The 20,425-nt window shown below is 41.1% G+C and overlaps 2 protein-coding genes across 4 annotated transcripts in view; both read left to right on the top strand.

Annotated features, from left to right (window-relative positions):
• Positions 1 to 20,425, top strand: part of STT3B (STT3 oligosaccharyltransferase complex catalytic subunit B) — a 476,425-nt gene that overhangs the window by 105,378 nt on the left and 350,622 nt on the right. The window lies entirely within an intron of this gene.
• Positions 1 to 20,425, top strand: part of TGFBR2 (transforming growth factor beta receptor 2) — a 67,139-nt gene that overhangs the window by 7,312 nt on the left and 39,402 nt on the right. The window contains exon 1 of one of the 3 annotated variants that reach the window (XM_064444215.1): positions 18,573 to 18,676. The exons of the other annotated variants lie outside the window; for them this stretch is intronic. The gene's annotated coding sequence lies outside the window, so the exon portion shown is untranslated. Of the gene's footprint in view, positions 1 to 18,572; positions 18,677 to 20,425 lie in introns of those variants that run through there. 3 annotated transcript variants of the gene reach the window in all.

Here is a 20,425-nt window from a genome sequence, read left to right as displayed (position 1 = left end):
TTTGCCCAGGAAAAATCATGGAATGAGGATGGAGAAGAATTGATTTGGGATAGGTAGTCCCCAAAAAAGAGAAATGTGTAAGAAGGATGATTTCTCATTGAGACCAGGCCTTTCCTTTGAAAGCGCTTGTGCACGTTTCCAGAGCTGTATGAAAACTGAGGCTCCCTCATCACTGACAAGCTGCTAGTGTTCATGTAATTAATAAGGAAGCAAAGTGGAAAATGGGAAATGAGGACTAAAGGGCAAACTCCTCCTCAGAGTGTGAATGTGGTTTATAATTTTATTTAAGGTTTCACCCAGAAGGGTCCTAAGTGGGCTGCTACTCATTTTATTGATTTAGAAAGAAAAGGGGGTTCAGTTAGATTTCCCAGGAGTTAACCTGTAGTTATCCTGACTGTAGATATTTTAGACATGAGATGCAGGTGAGCCACCTCCCTCCGATTTTATTCCTGCTGTGGATTCTGCAGCCCGGAATGGGATTAAGCACATCACATGTATACGGCACCTGTTGGCACAGTTAGGTGGTGCCTGGGGCTATTGGATGATAATGTGGTAATTTTGTAGATTTCATCTCTCTAACTAATATAAGTACATTTTTAATGTTGCTGTACAAGAGGGTGAACTTTGAAGCAGACCACAGATGATTACTAATGGATTATCACTTCTGGTTATTTTCAGGGAAGGCAGCAGAAGCAGCTGTCCAGGATTCTTTTGTTTCTTGAGAGGCTGATCTGGTCTCATCCATGAGGTCTAATTAGTAGCTCAGATTCTATGGATAAGTCGTTGTATAAAACTGTAGAACAGCAGTGGTTTTGATAACATGGCTGTAAGGTTTAAGCAAGGTCTTAGTGCTCAAAGGGAGCTGAAATTTCTTACCATTTTGACTGCTTCCCTGTTTTAAGTGTTACCTGGCTGTTCTGACTAACTTCCATATGATTGGTTTGGGAGCTCTGTGGCTGGAGCAAATCTGAAGTCATAGTTACATCAGGATTTACCATTACTAGTGCACTTAGAGTGCTCCAGAGGAGTAGTGTGTGTGAATAACTTCTGTCTGTTAAAGTACATGCTTGGGGAAATATGGTAGGTGTAACTGGACTTTCTCCCTTTCCAGTTTTTTTCTCCAACTGTCTAGTCTCTTAAAATATTCCTTCATTATATAGTACCCACTGTGCAATTTCAGGGTAGTGCTAAAGGGAGGTCTGTAGCTACATGTTAGTTTATTTTACTTCAACTCACTAAAGCTACTAATTAACATAGAGTAGCACTTCTCTGTTATGCTGAGCAAGACATTACATAGGCTGCTTTTTTTTTTAACCTTTTGCCCTAAAATGGGCTGCATAGTAAAAAGGATGTATAATTTTCATTACGTTATCAGTAGTGATAAGATGGAATGACAATAAAATCACATGCAGGAGTTCAGCAGCATCTGACCAGCACTGAGCTGCTTCCAGAGTTCACATGATAGTTGGTTGCTTCCTGCTCTCAGGATGCTACCCCCTCAGCTCTGTAGCTATCTTAAGCTTTCCTGTAACATGACTGGGTAGTGACTCCAGGGTGTCCCATTCTTCTTGAGAAACTCATAGAAAGTGTGCAGGAATGAGGAAGTAAATCTTTCTGTGTTTCACTAATGGGAAGAATTTAATGAGGTTTGAACAGCACAAATTTGTCCATCTGTGATCGGGAACCCATGAAGATTTCAAGAGGAGAGCTGTCATATGCAGGTGGTGGTTGATCCTTTATTTCCTTTGGCTGGTTCTGCCTCTAAGCATACAGCAATTACCCTTCTCATTTGTCTCCTGCGTACAAGGAGATCTATGATTCTGCAGTGACTGTGCTGTGGCAGTTGGCCAGCTGCCCTGCTGTTTACCTTCTACCTCCCCACGGTTCCCATTACCGATTTTCACGGTTGCATTGCCTCCTTTTCCTGCAGTGGTTAGAACCTTTGCCCAGAAAGTGGGAGGCCTGTGGTCATGCCACTCCTCAGCCTTGCAGTATCTAAACTCCATCAGTGATGGGCTCTGAGAGGAAGGATCCTTGCTGGCTGAGACTGGGCAGGGCTGTAGAGGCGGCACTCTGCAGAGAAAGGGTTGACATGTGTGCGGGTGGTCTCCTGAAGCATGTCATAGAAGAAGAAAGCCTGTTCCCTGATGGATTTATTCATTATTCCAGCCCCTGCAGGGTGACTGATAGTCTCTCCAGGGAGTTCACAGTACAACAAAGAGAGACTTTACATACAGAATCTTTTTTTCTTTTTTAAACTGAAAACAACCGTTTCTCATCCTCATGAAAAGATCAGAGAGGACCATGTAATAGTCATGACTTCGTAAGCCTCTTTATTGAAGCTTTCACAAAGTGACTAGGTCAGTGATACGTGCTTCTGGGCTATTGAATTTCCCCTTTTCCCCTCAGACTGTTCTTCCATTTCCTCACCCAATTTTACCACAAGGGAATGCCTTAAGTCAAAAATCTGGGAAGCTGATCCTTTTATTACATATTTGTATTCTCATCTGGTATGTACAGTGCCAGGCCATGAGGCTTGCAAAGCTGGCGTAGCCCAAGTTTGCGTGTAAACAGCAATACCACATTGTCTGGTTGTAACTAAAGCCTTATCTGCTCTCTCTTTGCCTCTAGATAATAGAAACAGGAAGATGTTCAGCAGCAAAGGATTGGCAAACTACTCTTGAAAAGGGAATACAACTAAAAATGTTTCTTCTTCATTGTTTTTATTTCTCTTTCAACTCCTTTCTCACATACGCCTTACCTCTCACATTTTATACATTTCCCTTGAAGTTTCTGCCTGGCTGGGAGATTTGATGTTCCCACTCTTCCCTGAGGCCACACTGGTACCATGAATATTAGTGCAACAAGAAGCCTGGAGCTTCCTGTATGTACATGTCCCTTGCCTTTAAAGTGTATAAAGGAAGATAAAAATATGATTCAAATTAAATCAACAAAATCCAGGAATGTGGGATTCAGAACGAGGACCCAGGCATATCCAATTTAGATTCTGAGTTGTTTAAAAACTAGGCACCTGACCCTAGAAGCAAGATTTCAAAGTATCTCTATTAGGCATGAAGGCTCCTTCTATATGTGTTGGAAGGAATTACAGGCTCATTCTTTTACATGGGAGGAGGAGGCAAGACTTGTTGGTGACTTGTAACTAGAATAGCTTTTGCATCTTGACCCATGGTTAAAGCAGTGATCTGGGAAGTGAGAAGCCTGGGTTCAATCTTTTAGCATCTGGAGACCCAAACCCAGATCTCCAGCTTCCCATGATTTCATCCATTGTATTTTTAATGCCACTGTTAAACTTCAGTGTAGTTATTTGTGTTAGAATTTCCACAGTTTTGACTAGTTCTGCATAACATGTGTCAAAAAAATTAATGCATTTGTGTGTTAATTACGGTTTCTATAGAGAATTATAGAACTTATGGGAAATGAACAGAGGTTGTTTCAACACATGTCTATTGTGATTGGGAAATTGAGGTTCAAAGAGTGTAATAACCACTGTTATTTCTCAACAGAAATTCTGGATTAAAGCCCTCAGATCATCCAGAAATTCTCGTCACCCTTAATACCCTGCCAAGTTCAGTAAGATACAGTTAGCACTTTCTTTTCCTTATTTTTGTGAAGTTACGAGGCTGTGCGCTAGGAACTGTCAGGGAACAGTGAGGCACAAGGAAGCTTTGGTAGCTTGCTTCAGTTGGACCATATAAGGCCCTCAATTGTTGACGTATATATTATTCATGGTTCAGCCAACTTGCACCTCCCCTAACTTCGCTTTTTTGTTCTGGCGACTTGTATGACTGTCAGGCACATACCTACTGGTGGTTTGAAGTCAGGAACATATTGGCCTTATCATGGGTGAAGATGGGTAGCAAATGCTAGAAGCAAACCACTAATTATTTGAAGTATCTTACCCTTGAAAGTTAGTGACAAGGCACATTTACCACTATCATAACCACATACCTGGAAATAGAAAACACTGGCGCCAACACCTGCCTTTCCAAGCTGTTGCTTAGCATGACTAGTTAGACTACCCATACAGTCATCACTCTTCCCTTTTAAAGGTGGAATTTGTTTTAAGTTTCCATTTTGTGCTTTTGAAACCGAGGTGTAAACAGCTTTGACCAGAGCAGTAATTTCCACTTGATTGTCCTTGGGCCTGCAGTGGGTAAGGAAGGAGGTGGTACTGTTTGTTTAGGGAACCATACTGCCTTTTTAGCATTTTCAGATAAGAGTTTAATGTTAATGATGACTTGACTTTTGAAAATGACAGGCTGTTGTGCTTTTGAACATATGAAGAACAAAATAATTAGGAATAGTACCTACAGCTGCTAGTCCCTGGCTGGATACAGATTCGGTCAGATATACAGGCAGTTTGCAATGCCTTAATAAGATACGACACATCACATAAACACCAGTAACTGGGACCATTTGCCTCGAGGCAAACGTAAGGTAGAGCAACCTAGCTAAATCTGCTCTGCTAGAATGCAAAGCTGTGGGTGGGAGAGCTCACATGGAAGTTCACTACAGTTGGTGGAGAATATGGTGTTAAGCTGTGCTAAACTGATGTTTTAGACTCTGCGGCGGATGAGATTATGAAAGGTGAACAAGCAACTGTTCCAACAAATGAAAGCTGTAAGTGAACTAAATCATTTCAGAAACAACGTGTGCATTTTTAACAAACAGGATGATTTCATTATTACAGCCCTGCCAAGGGATGCAATGGATTTCCTAATGCAAATCTGTAAATCAAGACAGGGGTTTTCTTGTTAAACATATACCCAGAGAAGTTAGGGCTTTGCAAAACTAGCTGAGTGGAACAATTTCACTTGCAGAAGGCCAGGCTGGGAATATCATCCCAGTTCTTCCTGACACAGAGGTCCTGCAACCTATGAATCTGTGATGCAGCAGGTTACCAACACTGGGTTGGTATCACTCATGTCTCTCTCAGAATTAGGACTAGCACCTCCAGAAGTAACAAACAGTTAAGCTAGTCTGCTAACTAACCCTGTACAGGATATTTCAAGTACAGATGAGTTATAAAATTTTGCATCCAAGGAATTAAAAATATATCTCTATTCCTATGGAGCACTTTCCTCTGGTATAACCTAAGCTATTACTGCATTTAGAAAGCTTGGAATTGTTGTGTTTTGTGAGAACTCTTTTTAAAACAGATTGTGTTCTACATGAATGCAGTATTTGTGAAAAATGCCAAAGTGACAGCTTTAGAGAATGAGCTGCCCGTGTCACTGGACAGTTACACCAGAAACCATAACAAAACGTGCAACTGGCTCCTGATGTTTAAAGGGATGCTGAGTGGTTCAGCTACTACGGCCATGTTATGCACAGCCTCCTCAATGACAGTTGTTGAAATTGTATTTTCATGACATAACTATTAATCCACTTTGCATTTGATCAGAATGATCAAGGCATTTCATAGAAGCCCTTAGACATCCTGCAGACTATTACCGATTTCCACAGTGGAATAAGTGCCCTCCAGATGAAGGATGATGATGTGCTATTTGGCCAATATTCAGATACGTTCGGTGACTTTAAACTGTTAAACATCAGTTAGTATAATTTGACATAGCAGCACTCAGAAATCACAGATTAACATCTGCTGAAGATCTTATCCTATTAAATTTAACTAATAAATGTGACAGTAAACATCTTCCGTCCTGCGGTAGCAGGATGAGGAATGTTATGCTGTTTCCAGAAATGAAGTGCACCATTTAAAAGTTTATGAATTGTCATCATATTTTGTTTTTCATAGTTCTCGGTTGTTAGAAAAAAATGTTGGAGTAATTGGATGAAATTTGAGACATTCAGATGAAAATTAAGAGGCAATGGAAGGTTTTCTTCTGAGCTGCTGCTTGATACACTTGGTCTTGTGTTTCTGTCTTATCTCTTCCCAGCTTTCTTCCTGAAACAATTCCTTCTATAGAAGGAATTGTTTTGCAGACACTTAAATTAGTTTCTTTTGCAACATTTTTTTTCTAAAATAGCTTGTTAGTGTATATGCTGACCTGGAGAGCTGCTGAAAGATGGTGTTCTTGAGCATGACTTAAGATACAGCTTGAGAACCTGAAATAATGGCTTTACAAAAACAAAGACCATATCATGAGCAACTGGGAGGGGAAAACCCTGGAAATCCAACTCCAAGTGTACATTTCACATTCTTAGTTTATTTACAGTTTTATTCTGCCTCATCATAAAGAACGTGGAAGAGTTCGCAGTCCCTCACGCATCTTCAGGCAGGTAGACTAAACATTTTAGACCGGCAAGTTGCTTCCCACTGAGCTGCGTCTAAGGTAGGAAATGTCCTCACCTTATGCTGTAATGCCAACCCTGCTGGGGGCTGGCTGCTGCAGGCAGTGAGTACTGTTGTACTGTTGCATGGAGTGAGAACTGTTGTATTCCTACATGCATATTTTTTAGTGTCCAGGGCTAATTATTTTTAATGTGGGCACTTACCTGCTGGACCATGCAGATATGTGGAAGAGACCGTCCTTAAAATACCCAATTTATAGTATAGTGAATGAATTCTTTGTACATGCAGTTTAGAAATAACAGCAAAGATAAGGACCTTTCAGTGAACCTTCAAGAGATGTATTATGGGTGAAAAAAATATTTATTTCAGAATGGGCAGGTTTCACCCATGGCTTTTATTTTCCTTTAAACCCAGTAAAATTTCAGCCTCAAGTCGAAATGAAGGAGCTGATTACTCTTTCCCTTATTTCAGCAGGATGGTATTGCCAGCTACTGATTCACAGTCTCAAAGGTGACTGGAGGGAGTCATTTGCAAACACATTAAAAGGAAAAGCCAATACCTGGGGGATATGTTAGCAAATATACCCTTAGCAGGTAAAGGAGAGGTTGCTTTGTTGGTAGAGAGACTTCTTTACCAAGAAATCTGATAACTCTGTAACAGCATGCCACATCAGTAGGATTTCTGCAACAGAAGTCAGCAAAAAGAAGTTTTCCTAAGGCTGAATATCATTAGAAGAGTGTATTTTCATGCATGTGCCCTTTTCTCAATGCTCAGTAGAGAATTCCTGTTAACGGTTGTGGAAGTTAGATGCATCTATCAAGAGAACATATCCCCAGGGTATTAAATTCTGTTATTCTGCTTCTTTGCATGTAACTTGACAGAGACAAATATAACCATCCAAGCCACTGAATTTGAGAAGGATATGTATTTTTCCCCAAATCCATTCAAAGTGATTCTGCTCCCAAGGGATTACATTTGAGTCTAACTTTCCGCTGATTTACTGTTTTAGCCGCACTGATGGATTATGAAAGAGAGTAATTTCTTTTCATACTGTTTTTCTAAATCTGTCATTCAAAACTTGCTGTGTGGGGACAGAATGGTTCATAAACATTTTTTTTTCTTGGAGGAAAATGGCTCCTTATAGTAAAAAGGAGCTCTGAACAGAGCTTCCGCATAAACATGTTTGCCCATCAGTGACTGACAGAGAAGCCTCTGTGTGTGTAAAGGATGTGGACTTGTTAAACGAGACTTCTTATTTGGAAACAGTTTTTCAGATAGACTAGGAAGGATGGCTTATATTCACGTCTATAGAAAGAAATTGCATAGGATTCTGTTTTACCAGAATCTATAGATATTATTGTAAACTTGTACCGTTGTAGGAGCATCCTTTGGTCAGGGGATGTGCCTTAACTTAAATTCCAGATCTCTCAAATATTCCTCAAGTTCAGATGTCTTCAAAAACCTAAGCAAAATCAGGTCTTTTGTGCTCTTTATGTTAATAAGTTGTCTTTTTATATTAAGCTTAAACTAAAATGCCCAAGTCTTAAACTGTGACTGCAAATTTTGCACCCTAAACACATCCTTTTTTTTTGTTTTGTTTCCTTGTTTGTTTGCTTATGACTGGGCGGGAAGGATAGTGGCAGTGAATGCACTTTAAAAAATCCCACTAATACCCTCCTTTTATCTGGAAAAACAAATATTTATAAATCCCTCTGAATCATGTAACTGTGTAGCGATTGCCAGTTTGAAAGCACAGTTGTCTGGTTAATCCATTTAAATGCTTATTTTGAATGGGCAGCTGTGAGTCTTTGTGTGCACACAGCTTCTGCCCATACTTACTGGTGCGTTATAAAACAGCATAGAAATTCTGGTCTGGTTCAGTAGCAACCGTCGTACACACATACAGTTTTCTATTGTACAAAATAGAGACTGTCCCCATGCTGAGCACATCCTTGCTTAAGGTGGACTTAAGAGCCGTGGCTGAAGCCAGTTTGCTCTATCACTTCCAATCCTGGCTGTATAGGTTGCTGACATCATGCTTAAAGAATGTGCGGGTCCTGGTCAGAGGCACAAAGCACCCCCTAACTCATGATTTGAACATGCTCCAGCAGTTGACACAAAAGGTACACTTGTGAAGGGCCAGTACAGAGGCGCAATATGGAGTTGTGCATGGAAACAGTTTGAGGAACTCTAGATTGAATTCCTCCACCTAGGTAAAAATAAAACACTGAACAGTAGGACTGCAATTTATGTACTCCAAATCATGCCATTGTACCTGAAATCTTTTTATGTCTTATGCTATTTGTGCCTCTTGTGGTTCATAATTAGGAAGTATTTCCTACTTGTGAATGTGACACTTAAACCGATATTTGAACAGATGCAGCGCATTCCAGTTACTGTGTTACTTATTAACACTGCGTTTGATTTTTATTTTTTTAAATCCCAAATCCATTATTTAGGTTTGCCTTCATTTGACTAAGGTTTTGTTCCTTGGTCCACAGGATCTCGCTTCCAGTTTACAGAAAAGGAAGTGCAGTCAGAAAGAGGCCCTTTGAAATCAGAGGTGGGAATTAAAGTTCAGCAAAAGTTTCAGAGCAAAAGCTGAAACTCAGGCGATACTTTTGTCTGTCTGGCTTTGCAGAGCATTTTCCCAGACTAGTGCTGGTTTCAGGTAAAAGTTCATCAGACTTTTCACCTGAAACAAAGCAGAATTGGGGTGACTGGCTGAATTTTATTTTTGTGTTCACATTACAGATCTGCACCAAAATCAGATGTTTCATTTGAGACAGAGGATATCTGTGGTTTGTAGTACATCTGTCCCAGTTATATTGTCCTTTCTCTTGAAAAAAGCATATTCTGAAAACAAGACTGCTCTGACTCCTTCAGCATCCTGTGAAGAGGAGATACCTGCTAGGTCTGTGTACTGTTGAGGAAACAATCAGAGAAAGTAATACCTGTCTTCTCAGATGCCTCCCATAAATGCTAACTGACTCGAGACACCAAAAATACTTTTCTACACTTCAAAGTCAAAATAACCTCCCATATACTTTCATACTGGATTTAAGCAGCTATGGGGCCCATCCTGAGGTGCCTCTGCAAATGTTTCTGGGGAGAACCATCAATCCTTGGAGTGCTCCCTGAAGTGTCATAACCCATGCGGATGAGTCCTTGGCAAGTCCCATCTGCCCTTGCAGCCACAATGCCCGGCAGAAGAGAATTCACTGCAGAGCCCTTGTTTCCTCTCCTGGGCTGTGACGTCTTCTGTCTCAGAGCAAGTAGCATTTGAAAGCAGACTGCACTCAGGTTGGAGACAGCAGCAGACCCCCCATGTCCCTGGTGTGGTGGGCAGCCTGATCTTGCCCCAGAAGTAACTGCAGCCATAGACCTACAGAGACTTTTCTCTGCCCTCAGCAGTGCTGCTGCTGTTGAAATATGCAGTTTTGCATTACCCTAGCCATGGGTTCCCACTCCTCATACCACATTCTTTATTGTGTTTGTGTAGTCAGATAGTTGTCTAGACTGGAGAACTCTTCTGGGTCAAACTGGCCTTTTGGAGGGGGAGGGAGGTGGGGTAAGGTGCAGCCTGATTCCTCTTTGAGGGAGGAGAAAGTGCAATGAGGGATGTGAACAAATAATCAGAGCAGGGGAGCAGCACTGCTGTTTTTTGCAAACTGAAACTGTTTGTGCAGATATTTTCTGTATGGCCTCACTAGAGAGAAAAGGAAAATGGGAGATCTTTTGTGTTCACAATGCTTAAGAAACAAATTAGTCATTTTTCTTAAAATGGTCTGAGGATTTCTCCATGAAGCAGACAATCGTTGTTCTCAAACTATGCATTTTCTTGCACCAAAAAGGAATGACACTAAAAATAAGATGTCAGAAAATGTGCGTGAATGTGAAGAAGCCTCTGCAGTGGCATCCCCAAAGGAGTGATTCACTGAGGGCTCTGGAAAGCTGCATGTGGCAGGAGCCTTTCAAAAGGGAAGATGGGTATGGCCTTATGCCTTCCAAAATCTATTTAGAAAGTATGTCAGTAGTTTTAAGGGGATATTACTAAGAGCAAATAAAATAAAAAATAAAAGCATGAAATGGCAAATACAGGAGTGATACTGTTTCTGATTCACTAAGCAACCCTAACTGTATCAAAGGGAACCTGGGGGAGTCAGACGTAACTTTGAATTTCCTGTTTTGTGTGATTTGTCACAGTCTTAATGGCTGTGCTTCATTTTCAGTACTCTCAAAGGCAAACAAAAATCTCCCCCCAAACGAACATATTTCATTACCTTTCCTGGAGGTTCTTCTCTGAGACCAGAGAGTATTTGCAAGTAACTGCCAGTCTCCTGAGTGAACAAACAGTGTTAATAAACATCTACTTGTCTGTATTAACTCTTCATAAGATACAGCAGCTGCTTTTAGGTATTATTTACACTTTGCTCTACATTTTAGTTATCTTGGTCTGCTCTTTTCAATACACTAGAGTCCAGTGGACATACATTTAGCAAGAGTGAGTTTAACTGTAGCAAGAGTTAACGGTAGTTTCAGGAGAAAGATTTGGCTTTTTGCCACCTGAGTTTCTGCATGCTGCCAGCGTAGAGATCGGTCTTTAAATCATTGCCGTTTTGCATTTGGAAGAGGTGATTTTCTGACATCTATCTAACCTTCCTTATTCCCGTTGAAAATGCTGCAGTTAGATAGTCAAGTAACATGAAAGTTTTTCCACATACAGAATTCACAGTTCTTGAACTTACAGTTGATTTAAAAGTAATTGAGTAAACCACAGCAACTTTGTGTGTGGTAATTCTCAATTCTGATGCTGGCTAGACTTGTTCCTAATATAACCTAGACTGAGGTAAATCAGCTTTAAAAGGATTTAAAGATCCACATGCAAAACTGTAAAACCTCCACCCCTTTAATTTAACCAGTTAAACTCATGTGGTGGTGTATGTATGCCAGGCCAGCACTTAGTTACTTGAAGCCATTTGGAAAGTTAATCATGACAAGACTGCACACTAAACATGAGTAAAGCCCTGTAGGAGTGTCATTAGTGAGTGTTTGGCCAAGCAAGTATGTTACTATTTTTGATTTCTGTGTGGCTTTGGTTGTGCAGTGGTCTGTGGGAGCTGGGGGCAGGACTCCATCTGCACAGTGTGCCATGTGGCTGCCTGCTCTGGTGTCGCAGTGGTGAGCCAGCATGATAGTTGTCTGTGTAAGGGAGAAGTTGGAACTGTACCCATGAGCCCACCTACTCTGTCCATCACAGGTACCACAACTGCATTTCCCCATGGGAAGGCTGGCAGGGTTTGGTAATACGGTATAGCAGGAAGCTCATAACACTTTTGCAGTTAGCCTCTTTGCCCCTACCATAGATCCTAATGTGTTCTGCTGCCTAGAAGTTTAGCAAAAGATGCAGTTATTTGCCCTGTGACATAGGCTTTGAAACTTCTCTGCCTTCCTCCCATATTCCCAAATTCCCTGTCCCATGAGAATGTTTCTAAAAAAGCAGGCAAGATTTGTCTTTGCATTAAGCAGATATCACAAGACAAACACTTAGGACTGCTAGTAAGTAATAAAGGGATGCCTTTAGGTAAGCAGCGCCTTAAGAATATGATTCTTTTTTTTTATGATCTCATGGAATTTTCAGTTTGTATGTGGCACTGAGTGCATTCAGTAGCCTTGCGGTTAAACTGAAGAGCCAGGATGTGTCTCGAAGGAATACTTTGTGGCTAATAGAAATAGCTTGGCCATAGCATTATTAGAAAATGTCCTAAAGTACTGTTCCACCTGTACTGGGTGGACTTCTGAATTTCCCTGTTGGACACTGGGAGTTTAATAAATAAGCCCTTGAAAATAGGGTTGAATGGCTCTTTAAGGTGGACATGCCTCATTTCTCTTGTAGTAAGAAAGTTAAAGGGAAGAAATATAAACTAAGCTTTTGGTGGGAATACGTGCCTCTCAGGACAAATGATTCACCTTCTCCAACACCATTATGAAGAATGGAAAACTCTATCAGATTTTGAAGTAGGCTGTTGCCCCTTGAGGGAGCAGGAGTGGAGAGAAGCCTGTTCTATAAACAAGCTTTCTTAACTAGCTGAAAGGAGAGGTATGATGGGTTAAGAAACTCCATTCAACCTGCTTAGAAGATTCAGTTGCATGGTTTTGTTCTGGTGACATTCTGTATCTGAGAACGGAGGCACATGTTTTTCTGAGTCAGAATTGTTCCTGTGTATGTTTTAAATGTTGAGAGTTTTGCCACAGAGGCTCTTCTGCATGAAAATTCTTTCCTTTCTTCTGTATCACAGAAAGAACTGTATAATGCTTGAATGACTGCTGTCTATTTTCAGAGCACATAAGTTGGAAAAACAATATTTGTACAAAGCTGAAGTGTTTATACTCTTTCAGCTCTGTTTCAAGTGAAGTAATGGCAGCTTTCACCGGGCAGGCAAGAATACCAAAGGAGGTGAAGTTGCAGGGTATGCTTTTTAATGGACAGAACAGAATTAGCTATGCAAATGTCAGCCCTGAACCATGAATCATGCTTATTCCAGCAAAGCAGGAAAGCTGTTTTCCCTAATCTTGTCAACCAGATGAGCATTGCTGTACTTGATACCCACTATATATCTGAATTCACAGGAGTTAACCACCAATTTCAGCTTCCAGTAAATTCCAAACTTAATGCATTATGCAGAAACAAACCAGACCCCGTAGTCATAGTTGAATAAATTGATCTTCGTGTTATATCACGTATGGGTCTCCAGTGCTGTGTGCTGTTTACCAGCTGTGTTAGGGAGGCTGCGGGTTAAAGTCAGGAGAAGATGAAACATCCCTTTGAGTGCCCTATGGGAAGCCATCATTTACGGTTTTTTTAAGCTTTTTCGCCTGGAAACAGTATTCTTTTGTTCCGCCTACCGTGGAGTGCTAAACAGTGGCCAGAAAATGTGGAAGAGAGCAGCAAGTTAAAAACCTGCAGGTAAAAATCCATCTCATTATATGAAGCATCACAGTAATGTTATTTTTATTCCTTGTTTTCTGAATCTGTCCATGCTTCTATTGTAAGTGCTGAGCTAGAATGTCCTCAAACCTGCACTAATGTCAGTCAGGAGTCACAGCAGCGAGCTCCGTTCTCAGGCGTGTTTGAGGCAATTCACTGCCATGCCCTGTACTAGTGAGAAGAACCCAGCCCATGATTGAAGCTGCCAATGCTAGCTCATTTTGGACATAGTGGGTAAAAATAGTGTTATTTTAATGCTTTAAATACAAGAATTATTTTTATCTTCAAGATCTCCAGCTTAGTATGCTTTTCCCTCCCTTATTTTCTCTGGTTGTGTCCCTCCCCCCAGCTCCTGCCAGATTTGATTCCATTTCTGTGTCAGTGCCTGCAGCAATCCCTAAAGCAAAGTTTTGACAGTTCCACTTGCTGTTAAAAGCAAGGTACTTCCACTGCAGAAATGAGTTAAATAAAGTTTTCTAACTCCTGCTCCTTTTCCTTTTGTCTTCTCCCTCTGCGTGTACCTTTGTACACTCCTTGCCTCCCAGTAGGCGGGAAATAGCGGTTTCCCAGATTTCAGTGCAGTCCAACAATGGCCTTCCCACTGTGAACCAGTTCTTCTGCTTTGGCCTTTCCTTCAGCTGGGTGTGGCTAAACTACTGACTAGGTCTACCTTGTCAGAATGGCTTACCTAGTCTTCCCTCTTCTTTTCTAGCAGACTACTTGAGTAGGGCTGAAGAGCCCACATAATCTGTTTGAAGGCCTGTACACCCCACCAGGCTGGTCTTTCCCTCCATCTCATAGTGGAGGCTTTGTGATAGGGTGGATTGCAGGGCTGTATGTGTGTCTCATTACATTAACAGTTGTATTGTTGCCATCTGATAAGTGTGATTTGCATTTATTTCATATGACAGGCAAGAGCCATTATGTGATAGGGAGAAGCCATGACATGCATCCCCTCAAATACTTCACGAAGAAATGTGTTCATAAAAAGGAAGTTATTTTGGTCTTTACCCTTTGCAGAGCCCCAGTGAAGTTCGATCGGTCAGGAAAGCAACCACTTTGCAAACAAAAATGTGATCAATACACTTAAGGGCATGTCTTTAAGCAGCTGTTGTGCTAGGCTGGAAAGGTGAAGATCAAAAGGAAACCTAAGAGGTGAAACACCTTCCGAGGGCAAAACGGGAGTAAGTTGCTAGGGACAGACCAGGGTGATGTCAGTGATCTGTGACTATATATGATACAGGTCGAGGCAGAGAGATTCTGCAAAATAATCTGTAGGAATGTGTTTTTCTGGAGTCCTGCCACAGGGACAGTTAAATATCTGGTGAGCTAAACGTTTATGGAACCTGTTTTCCTCTGACATATTTTAGTTGTACGTAAAATATAGCTCGTGTTTGGCTTTACAGAGACTGTCTTGGCACTCTTGATAATCATTGTTAATCTTAATAGAAACAGTCGCAAAAGTCCAGTGCCCATGGTAATCCTACTGGGGTAAATCATAGTTGAGATAAAGGACTGCAGCCCAAAGCAGGGTTCAAGACAGTATGAACTATGTGAGTTCATACTTACATAGTGAGTATTGGGAGTATGTGTCACAGAGTGACACTCCATTTCAACTCATGATGGCATTAAGCTCAGAATTGGCAGGAGTAACTGAACAATTGAAAATATATATTTCATAGGGTTACCACTGAAGGTGTTGCCATGGTAGTTACTAGGTGATCCTCAGTGTTGCCAACTCCTGTGATTTTATGATGAGGCATATGATAAGTGACATTTTTCCTGAAGATCAAGTTTCTGGATTCCAGTGATTTATTTTCTTTCTATCTTTTCATTTTGTAAGTTAGACAGTAATACCAACCCTCCTGCTTATGGACAAAGTTTCAAAACATGACTCAAATGCTCTCTAAGAGTCCAGGCAGCAATGGCCAATAAAGGAGAACCAGCAGTTGGTTTTTGGTTGGGGTTTGAGCATTTTTTTCCTTTCTTTATTTCCATAATCTCTCTGGTTAGTCTTGTGATTTTGTAACTCATGATTTCTGAATCTTTGGGGTTGATGATGGTTCTGTCTTTTCTTTCTTATATTACTGCACTGATCACAATCAGCTCGGATTACTCATTTTCCTTGACTCCTTCCCACCTGCAGTTGATTCACCAATATCTGTAAGGCAAAGAATGTGCTTTTGCATCATCACATCTCCAGTCGTGATGCTGGCAGTGTCCCCATCACTATCCAACTTCTGCTGAGGTTATAGATTGTGTACTGGGGGTGGTAAGCAAGATAGAAAAATCTCTGTCTTTAGTACTGTTCCTGCAAAACTTGGTGTCTTTCTGTTGGATAAGAAGGTAATACAACTTGGATGTTCTTCATAGCTGCTATGGTGCTTTCCAACGACTGAGACATTATGTCGTCGAGCGGTGTTCTTTGGAAGAACAAGGACAATCTCCTCCAAGGCTTTCAGATAAAGGCATCCTCCTCCTTGCAGATTTCCATGATGTAGTGGAGTGAAGTCTTAAATTCAAGCCTCTCCCATCAGGTGGAATCCTTTCACAGCAGCTGAGTAGTTGTTTTCCCATCCCAAAATCTCTCTCAGCAGTTGTTTTTTTTTTAAAGGGATGGGATCTCTGCTTGGCAATGCTATTCTGTATGTATACATGTGCCAGAGGCACTGGATCAGAGAAGGCAAATGCAGTAACTGTTTTTACAAGATAGGAATAAGAGAAATTGGCTGGTGTTTCTGAAATGCATCTTAAGACATAAATAAAGTTTTCCAGTGTGGATATTCCCCAAAAGACAACATGTTGGTTTGGGCTTTATTTAAATGTTGGCTTTTGAGAGTTCTGTAATGATACTAAAAAATAAGAGGAATGTAAACTCTAGCCTGAGGCCTCAATGAAAGTTACGTGTCTACAAACAACAGACACAAAGCAAACAACTTCAAGACAGTCAACAGAGTTTGAGTGAGGTGTACCGTTTATAAGGTCCTGAGAAATCATAAAAAAGATGTAAAAATGTCCTGAAAGCCTGGCTCCACCAGAATCCATGGAGTTGATATTTCCTATGTGGCTGCTCTGGCATCTCTTCCATAATATCCAGCCCACATCTTGGCTTGCATGTTCCATGCATTTTAACCACGGTGACTGATCTATGCTGAACTGGTTGGTTGAAAGCTTCATAGCGAAAAAACCACAGTCTTTTATTTGAAGCCCTCTCCACAGACAAGGAAGGAAGGAAAGCTAGAATTAGGCTTCCTGTAGAAGTCAAAATAAGAAAACTAACATTGGAGAGTAGATGGCAAAACTCACATTTTAGGAGACAAGCACACATTTTTAGGATGGCTTCCTCCAGATTTGCAATTCTGTGTTTTCTCCGTTGACTTTCCTGTTATATCCACCTTTTTTTTTTTTTTTTTTTTTTTTTAATGCAAGGTGAAAGGTTGCTTCTGTCCGCAGTGTTCAGGTGACTTTGGTTGACAGAACAGGGCAAAACCTTGAGCAGTTGGCTAATGTGGTATGAAGTGTGCATCAGGATAGTCAAGCATTTTTAGAGATGGACATTCAAGTGACTACAAGAGAAGCAATCTTGCTGGTTGTGAATGACTCACTGTTTGTGGGCACCTCAGGGAATGGGTAAACACACTTTCCTAGGGAAAAACCCTACAGAATCACAGAATGGTAGGGTTTGGAAGGGATCTCTGGAGATCATCTTGTCCAACCCCCCTGCTTGAGCAGGCACACCTAGAGCAGGGGGCACAGGACCACGTCCAGCTGGGTTTTGAATGTCTCCAGGGAAGGAGACTCCACAGCCTCCCTGGGCAGCCTGTGCCACTGCTCTGTCACCCTCACAGGAAAGAAGTTTTTTCTTTCATATTTAGGTGGAAACAACCTGTTGATCTCCAGACAGGATTTTGTTAATTAGAGACAGGTCTGAGTTCATGTGACTAGGAAGGAGACCAATCTTTCCCAGATTTCTAAGTCCTCAGAGTCTAATAGCAGGCTGTGATCAGACAAGAGTGATGCTGAGGTTCACACCTGACTCCAGGTTTAATCTCAGGCCCTTTTCAGAGGTTGATTTCAGTATCAGTCTGATAGGGGAAAGTCAAACCTGGCTTTAACACAGTTAGTTTGGATCTAGATGGGTTACCAAAGTGAGCAAAGCCAAGCTGTGTTAATGAACAACACACCCACACCTGCTAAAGTAATGTGACAGTATTAGGGAAAGTAAACCGCAGTCTCACTTTAAATCAGATGCTGAAGCGTGGAAGAAAATTTGTCCACCTGGGCAGTTTATCCAGTACCTTGAACTGCCAGAGGACTGAACAGAGAGGCACAGCACTGTTAGCCTCTATTACAAGAGTTTTTGGAAGAAAATACAAGTGTAGTAAATTCTGGAAGTCCTAAAACTCCATTAGATTTTGCCATTAATTTAACCTGTTCAGAAATTAGGTGGGCCTAACTACCCAGCCTGTTGCTAGTAACTGAATTAAGGTCTACTACTGTAACTTAGAAACTTAAGGTTTGTGACCTTGCAGTGGATTGCTGCATTCCAGATAGATGTTTTTTTTGTTTTGTTATGTTATCTTTTTTAATCAAGTTGCTTCGTTTGGAGATCCCTCCTTGGAAGAGGTCCAAACATATTTTCATACATTTGTTCCAGTGGGTGAGTCTTGGCAGAAACTGGCATAGCCAGGGACAGCACAGGAACAAGCCCTGCCTCTCTACAAACATAATGTGCTTGAAACAGTTTACCTAAGGACCTGCCTTCACGTGGCTTTTGGCTCCAGTGCTGCAAACACTAGAGAAGAATGGGTCGTCTGAGGCACAGGCATCCATCACGACACAGCTGCCCAGTGAAACACGGAGCCATGTGAGCTCCGAGCTGAAAGCAGTGTAGATGCAGATAAAGTCTTTGCAGTTTGAGCAGCAGATGTCTTTCCCCTGTGCTCAGTTGTGAGCCGCTTGGCACCCTGCCACAGGTTTACTGTGTGAACTTGGGTGAGTCACTTCATCTCTCCCTTGATATTTGTCTATAATGTTAATCCAGGCTTTTAGGACCATAGATGGTCTTTTACTGGGTAGAGGGACCGTCCCACATTATCAGGTTGTTTTGATCATACTGGAACCTAGATAAACCCATACAGCTATTAGTTTCTCTTCAACATGTGGTAAATAAGAGGCACCATCCAGAAGAGAGGAGCAATTTGCCATAATGATGATTATATTAACATTTATTTTCTAGAGCACTAGATTCAAGACCTTTTGAGTTCCTACTACACCTACTTCAATGAGGCTTTGTTCTTCTGCAGGGCTTCTGGGAGTTGTTGCAACACAAATAACTAAGAACAAGAAATGTTTACCTGGGGCTTACAATTCAGCCAGCCTGTAACATACTGCCAGCATTCTCCACCCAAGTAAGCACTCCCAGTGAGCTCATCATATTCCTCCACCCTGTGTAGGAGCTGCTTCTATACCGTTAAAATCATTGGGAGCTTTGCCACTGATTACAATGGCAGAGACCTTAGGTCAGTACCAGAGCATGCTAGTGATGAGAAGGGTGTGTGATTTGGATGGAAAGGGAAGACTCTTCTTTCAGTCCCTCACAATGGCTCAGAAATCCATTGAAAATGTTAGCAAGAGGCCTTTTTATTTCCTTCTGGAAAAAGTGTGTATATTTAATTCCTGTAATAAAATATTCTAATGGTAGTAAATAATGAATTTCTAGAAGGAAAAAATTGATTTCTCAGCTAATGGAGGAGAGAGGGGGAGATTACAGATCCCTGGTTGCCTATTATCGCTTGACTAGCAACATTTGGCCACAGAAAGCAATATGAACATAATTTTAACACACAGGTGGCTACAAGAGAAGGACTGTGCTATATGAAGCCCAGTATCTCCTTAAAGTGGTTCAACCTACTTTTCCAAATATAATACAAAGTGAGTCAGACTGAAACTGTTGTAGATAGTCTGCTCCACTTCAGATAGTTGCATATTCATTTTAGCTTTAGAAAAAAGGTTATGTTGGCATTTTTTGTTCCTTGTAGTCACGCTGGCTTTTCAAAATAGTTTTTGAACTAAAAATATGTTTCCTGAAATTCATACACTGGGATAAAAAATATCTCTTCCTTTACTGCCACCAGTACTGCTTTACTGGAGCAGATGGTGAGTACTAAGACTCAGAACCAGTAAGCAAGTAATTCTTCAGTGCCTGGGTGCAGAAATGTAGCTGTTGGGTCAAAGTAGCCTTCTTCAAGATTGACTGTCATTGTGAATTAGTTTGAGTTCAAGTACCGTTGAGTTAGCCCAGGAAGACTCCAGTAGCAGATTACATGAGCTGTACAGACGCCTTATTGCATTTCCAGCTTGAGTTTCACCCACAACCTCTGGCAGACCATCTACTTTAAGCAGAAAGTCAGTTCCAGCTCTGTGTTTTTCTAATCATAGAATCACAGAATCATTAAGGTTGGAAAGACCTCTAGGATCTTCAAGTCCAACTACCAACCCAACACCCCCCTGCCTCCTAAACCATGCCCTGAAGTGCCAAGTCTACATGTTTTTTGAATACCTCCAGGGATGGTGACGCCACCACCTCTCTGGGCAGCCTGCTCCAATACCTGACCACTCTTTTAGGAAAGAAATTTTTCCCAATATCCAATCTAAACCTCCCTTTTTCTATGTGAACTGTAATCAGATTAGGGACGACACTCAGGTTATGCCCCAGGTTAATAAAGAGAAACTTGCAAAATTCATCATGATCCATGTGATAATGACCCATCTAACATGCATTCCCACTATGGTATTCATAATTACTTTGGCACACAGACCATGATGCAATATATTGTCCATGGGGGACAGATATGCTGCCTGTGAATAATGCAAATGAGTGACTGCAGAGTAGTTATTTCACTGCAAACTGGACTTGGAATAAGCTTGATTCTGCAAATTACAAATCAACTTCTGATCCCTCTGAAGTCAATAGAAGTTGATTTCACTTTTCAAATTTGCTTTGATTAACCTGGTCTTGACACTGTGACACTTGCCCTGTTGTAAAGAAAATTGGTAACTGTGAAAGATCGAAGATTTTCTAATTTAAGGTGGGAGGGAATGTTTGCTGCTGCTGAAAACTTTTTCTTGATAATGAGAAATTACACAATCTGATAATC

This window comes from Phalacrocorax carbo, chromosome 2 (genome assembly GCF_963921805.1).
Source record: "Phalacrocorax carbo chromosome 2, bPhaCar2.1, whole genome shotgun sequence".
Classification (NCBI taxonomy): domain Eukaryota; kingdom Metazoa; phylum Chordata; class Aves; order Suliformes; family Phalacrocoracidae; genus Phalacrocorax; species Phalacrocorax carbo.
Note: the sequence above shows the minus strand (reverse complement) of the source record. Positions and strands in the feature narration are given on the sequence as shown.